This window comes from Pieris brassicae, chromosome Z (genome assembly GCF_905147105.1).
Source record: "Pieris brassicae chromosome Z, ilPieBrab1.1, whole genome shotgun sequence".
NCBI classification, from domain to species: domain Eukaryota; kingdom Metazoa; phylum Arthropoda; class Insecta; order Lepidoptera; family Pieridae; genus Pieris; species Pieris brassicae.
The window spans coordinates 5,531,818-5,538,359 of record NC_059680.1 but is presented as its reverse complement, the minus strand read 5'-3'; the positions used below and the strand labels follow the sequence as shown (position 1 = coordinate 5,538,359).

At 33.5% G+C, this 6,542-nt stretch overlaps 1 long non-coding RNA gene across 1 annotated transcript; it reads left to right on the top strand.

Moving 5' to 3' along the window:
* Positions 1-749: 749 nt before the first annotated feature.
* LOC123718683 lies at positions 750-4,223 on the top strand. Its single transcript, XR_006755050.1, has 3 exons — positions 750-857; positions 1,171-1,427; positions 3,648-4,223. It is a non-coding gene; the product is annotated as an uncharacterized LOC123718683 (long non-coding RNA).
* Positions 4,224-6,542: the final 2,319 nt, after the last annotated feature.

Below are 6,542 nucleotides of genomic sequence, written 5' to 3'. Positions count from 1 at the left end.
AAAATACAATTTATCTATAGTCTGTTTACAATATTCTTAACCTACATAATGATAATAATTATAAATAAAAATGAATAAATAGGAAATCAATTTGTAGTGTAGTCCATGTGGCAAATGTAGTCCCTGGCAGCATTTTCTCGCTGTATACTTATTCGTTGAGCGAGGAACAAACCAGATCTGGTGATAGCGGTACTATCTACCAAGTGTCAACTTAAGTACTCCAAAGGGAACATAATCAAGTGTAATTTAACATCTGTACAATCTATATATCTATAGAATGTATATCTTCATGGGTACAACCCATGAAGATATAACTGTTAATGTATTTATTAAAGGTCACCATAGATCCAATCGCGAGTTATAAAAAAGTAGTGTTTCTAAAAAGTCATTAAATTATAAAGATATATATCCTATTAATGCAATATCGAGATTAATCGAACTAGGATAATTCCTGTTTGTCAAAATCCAGTCCGCTTTGACATATGGAAGTCATTCTTAGCGCTGTGTCAATTGTGAATTCATGGTAACGTACTTAGAGATTAAGCAGATGTCATTGTTTGAAATACATATTCCCTATCCCTATTGGATTCTACGGCTTTGATATGTAAAAGTTTGGCTTATTTTGACGTAGAAAACCGTTGTTTTCCTATGTTATCGCTTGTTTTAAACGGTAATCTAAGTTTTATACTCAAAACATAACTATTTTAATTACGCTATCAAACACCAGATAATATCACCTTAGATTTCTATGGTAGGTATGCGTTAAACGTATTTACGTAATATACGCATTAATAAGTGTTGATCATTAGGAATAATTTTTACAATGATATTTGTGCACTTTTTCTGGTTTTTACTATGTAAGTTACATAGTTTCCTTTTATCTCATCTTGTTCTTATTATGATGCTGTAATGAATATGTAGAATAAGTTTTTTGTTGATATACGCACTTCCAAAATTTAATAATAAAACAAATTGCAAAAAGCATTATTTCACTAAATTTGAAATGAATTTAATACAAGAGTGTGTAATAATTTATAAAGTTGAATACATAAGCTAATACGTAATCTTGAAAAACGAATAATATGAGTATATTGTTTCTTTTAAAAGCATAAGTATAAAATATTTGTTAATTTTCTTATGTTTACTCAAACTTGAATTCCATAATTTCAGTGATACCAAGAAAGGACACGGTATATGTAGGCAAGACGAATATTTATATGAGATACAAAATACTTAATTTGGATAAAGAACTGACCTTTGACGCTATTATGAATGTACGTAGAATCCAACATTTCACTGATTCGTATACAAATGATGATGGCTTCTTCATTGGACGTTTGATATATAAAATTCGTACTAAATATACAAGAATGGTCCGCCTTTACATGCTCTCGTATAACAACTTTGAAGAATATCACCACAATAAGGTATAAATATAAATTTTCTTCTCTATGTAGGAGTGATAATGCCGCCCATAGACGCCGTCACATTGTGAGAGGGCTTGCAAGTTACCGGCCTATAAACAGTTGGTTCGCTCTTTTTGGAGGACCCTGAGTCGAATCGCAATATTTATTTCTTATTTCTCTTTCTATCAAATGCTGTAAATTACGTATAATATATAGCTACGAGGTATTTCCTATCGATCTACCACGGTGATTGTCTGGCTTAGTAAGTATATGCTACCTCCTCAGCTCTCGACTCTAAAAAAAAACGTCTTCATCACTTTATTACGTAGACTCATCGCCCTAATATGTTTTTTAATACACAGCGTACCATTTTTGTTGCTACATACCAACATATGGAACCTTTTACTATGCTACCCCATGGAGGCTGTTCGCTTTTCCAGAATAAAAACCTAAGTACTAAATAAAAGATTTTTATTTCTCAATAAATAAAAATATATTCGAATTGGTCCAGCCGTCTACGAATTTTGTCCTTAACAAAATGTTTTTGCGATTCGTTTTATTAATATAGATGTATTGTATTAATATTGATATAGCTTCGTATTAATACCTGATTACGTTTGTACTTAGTCTAGCCACAAATACTGTTACAATAGAAAATTATATTTTAATTTAGAATCTGTCAGTTCTACATCATTCGTTCATTGTGATTTCTCATTTTGGCGCCAATACATTGTACAATATTTTGCGATATTAAAATGGAGTGTGGTGATAAAGAAAACCGAATCTCTGTGATTGTATTACACAAAGTAGGTATGGAGCCAAATGCAATTTTTTAAACTTTCCATACGCTTGGTATTAGTACAATGTTTGTGTACCCGGCTATTAATATGTACAACGAGACCTCCTCTGTTTGTGACAGAAAAATATCTGGCTGTCCACTACGTTCACTCAAGTGTTCATACGAAAAAGGTGGTCAAAGCAGTAAGGGAAAGAACTCGAAGAAATCTTGTCCGAAAGGAAAAGATTTTATCTCGGGATATGAAGACAACACCTAGAACCATGTCGCGAATTTTAAAAGATGACTTAGAGCTTGTAACCTAGAAGAGACGTACTAGCAATTTCTTAAGTGATAATTTAAAAAAAAGATTATGGTGGTTAAACCGAAACGACTACTGAAGTGGTACGCAAAGAGACTTCACAGAAAAATGTTGTTTACAGATGAGATTTTTTTTACAAACGAGCAACATTTTAAGAAACAATATGACCGTATGCTCTAAGCTCTAGCTCTCTAAGCTTTCCAATAAGTCGACAGAGTGCAACGTGGGCACTATCCGACTTCAGTGATGGTTTGGTGGGGATGATATTAGCTATGAAGGAGTGACTGAGCTATACTCTTATGAAAATGGCACAAGTGTATCAAGATACCATTCTTGAGAAGGTAGTGAAGCCCCTTAACAACACCAAGTTCAATAACCTAGAAGAATGGTCCTTCCAGCAAGACTCAGCGTTGGGTCATAAAGCTCGGTATACGCAGTTTTGGGTTGGAAACTAAAGTTTCGGACTTCATAAGACCTGAAGACTGGCCGTTGTCTAGTCCCGATTTTAATCCGCTGGATTATGATTTATGGTCAGTTTGAGAGTGTGGCTTGCTCTAAACGCCATGAGAATTTGGAGTCCCGTACAATTTTCAGTGAAGAATTTTCCGATAGAAAGAGTGCGTGTTTCTATAAATATTTGGCCCCAACGTTTAAAGGACTGCATTGCAGCCAATGGAGACCACTTTGAATAAGCTTTTTATATTTTAAATTGTTTTATATATATATATGTATTAAACTAATACACTGTAAAAGTAATAAATGTTATTTGTAATAGAAACATTTTTTTTTACTTTGTTTCAGTATTTATGGCTAGACTAGGTACCTATTAATATTTAAAATTGTAGATAGATCTACGTTTCAAATGTATTTTCCTATTAATCTGTGATAATAGAAGTTTAAGCTAACATGTAAGTTATGTAAGAGCAGTAGGTCGTGATTGATTTTCTTTGTATTTGTAGTATTAGCACTTGCTATACCGTGGACAAGATTATGTTTCATCAAATTATACAAACATTCGATTTTATTGTCACTAATCGTAAATATTAGCTCCTCTGTTAAAATCATAAAATAGCAAATATATCTCAAATCTAATCTAGGTATAACGCATAAAAATATCAACCCAACTAAAGTGTAAAACTTTCAGCACATTCATCAATTAATGGAAATTCAACACATATCCATGGAGGTCGATAGCTTAGTCGAAGTAATATTAAATTACTTATGGCCGGGAAAGCCAAAACGGCGGCCAATTGACAAGATCCTACCACCTGGGGTCGTTTTACCACCAGGCATCAAAATACCAAAGCATATTAATGTCGCACGCAATGGCAGAGTACTTACAACGCGTGGAAAACCTATACTATTTCAAGGTAATCATAAAAACTATGATCAAGCCATTGTGAAACTTAACATAGCCGGGAAAGATCGGGTCGATGGGAGGAATACTGAAAATAATGGTGGTGGATTTGAGTCAGATGTCTACTAATACACAATTTTGTACATCACATTATTATTATAAATTACATTTATGATAATGCATTGAATATCGGTGATAAAATACATTTCTCTACACTACCTGTGTAATTTTAAGCCCTGTACGAGTGTTACGTCATTGATACCACGGTTTATTTATTAAATTTTGACTACTCTACTAAAATACGAGCACTAGATTCTATGACGAATTTATTTATACAAAAGGAATTATATATGCATTACCAATTTATTTAGTATTCATGATTATCCAAATTTACTTATACATCTTTATAAGATAATATTTGATTTAAATTAATCAACCAAAACACAGATAAAGTCGAAATGCTCTCTGGTTCTATTTATGAAAATTAGATTAAAATATTATTTCGTTTGTCTACTCCTGCTATGACGGAATACAATAATTAAATAGAAAACAAAAGCAGTCAGTTTAATGCCATTTTCGCCTGCGTACAGCCGTCAGTAAAACGGAACGCGGGGTTACATTAGTTTACTTTCGGTTAAGAATTTGTTATTGTAAGCCATATGGGTGGAGAGCGGTACGTCGCGGGTTTTTTCTGTTACGACTTATAGGGAATTTACGGCCATCCTTAAACAATGGGACACATGCTTGCATGTTCGTCCATCTGTGAAGGACCTCCTAGTCCATTGTTAGGTCACGGATCTATGGACTCAAAATCACGCTCATTAAAAGCTAAACTTTTAGAGAGGGTATGAAAATGATTACAGTTTTATACAGAGGCACTTTGTGGCTAATTTAAAGTCACTCTCTAGAAGCTCTAGAAATTAGCCTAAGTTAAGTTCTAAAAGGCTTGTAACTTATCCAAACGAGAGAGATCCTACGCATCAGGCCATCGGCATACAGTTTTTGCTTTAAAATGTTTGAAAAGTAAAGCCTTTTTGTTTTAAAAACGATATAAAATTAAGTATTTTCCCTTCGTTGCTTTTACATTTTATAAGCATGAAAAGCGTGTCTAATCTGAGGCGAAAGTGAACAAATTGTACGGAGTTTAATCCTTATAGAGGAGAGACTAAGTTTTCCGGGCGTACATTTCGCATTATCAATATTCAGAGGGAGCGTGTAGCCTCGGGTCACTGAGAGGTTTCAACTTCAATAACGCCTAAAGGAATCCACTTTGCGAAGAATCGATAGCTAATTATGCTGAGCTCTTCTTTCAGGCGGATTATGGTCTTCTTACAAAATATTATCCTGGTTTCAGTCTACGAAGAATATATAATTTTGGCTCTTAATATTTTCATGTTAATAATCAGCCATTCGACAACGCAAATACATCATGGATCTACGAGTGAAATTTAAGTACGCCAGCTAAGACCGGTAGATAAAATGTGTATGTGATAAGATTCAAGAGTCTCTGTTAGACAATGTAGGTAAATGATATTAGTTAGCGTGCTGCACTAAATTACTAAATATTGTGTAATACGATTAATAATGTGATGATGCAAACTAAGTACCATACAATCGTGTCTTAAGCCCTTAAGTTCACAATAGTAATATATGAATAATTACAAATATCTGCACCAAGAGGCATAAGGTAATGAGCCCTACGGTTAGGATCAGAAGTTTAAAGTAGCGGATTTTTCTTAAAGCTATTGGCAGGCTCACCACGATTATCCTTCGCCATTTTTAAAGGATAAGAGAAAAGAATATTCAAATTTAATTTATTATATAAATTAAATTGTTTTCTCTATTGTCTTAAATACTATTCACACCTACATACGATTATTTGAGCTATGTTTTGCGCACCTTCAGCAGTAAAAAATACGGACACGTCAGCCGTGTCAGTGGTTAACCAATGTTCAATGTACTGTTTAAATCAAAAATAACATAATACTGCTTACATAAATTAATATAACAGAAAACAATAACTAACCTTAAAATAAATTTAATTAAAATATAGTATTAAAAGGAGTCCTTTTAGGCAAGCAAGGTTCGGAAGATACTGGCAGCGTTCCCCCTTTAATAGCTAGACTAATTCTTTGTCCGAGGTAGCTGCTAGCTCTTCGGTTTCCGGTGATGTCCACAAACCGTTTTGCCATTACCTTAAAAAGCCTTATAGCGCTAGGTAATATATGTAAAAAAATGTTCAAATCTGTACATCAGTACTATATTACACTAGAGGTGGAAACCATAAATGTTTTTTACAAAAATTGCGATTCAAACTGTAAAACAATCCTACATTAGTTTAATCATTAATTGTCACGGCGAAATCTTTATACTAGAATATAATGTAGGCCTAACTTCTGACAGTTGGGGTACTTTGATGTAATATGAAGGACGTAAATATAGGGTTGCCTTCAAAGATTTTACTATAGAGGTACTAGAATAACACTTTATAGATATCCCCTTTTATCATAAAAATCATTTAGCCACTACAGAATTCAAAGGCTGCGTGGGTTGTATTCTCGTGACAAAGCGACATTAATTGCAATGTAAAAGCGACTCAAACACGTAGTGTTAGAGCAGTTATTCGTTTTTGTTCGTTTTGAATACTTCACCACGAATGTCACGGATCAAATCGACAATTAA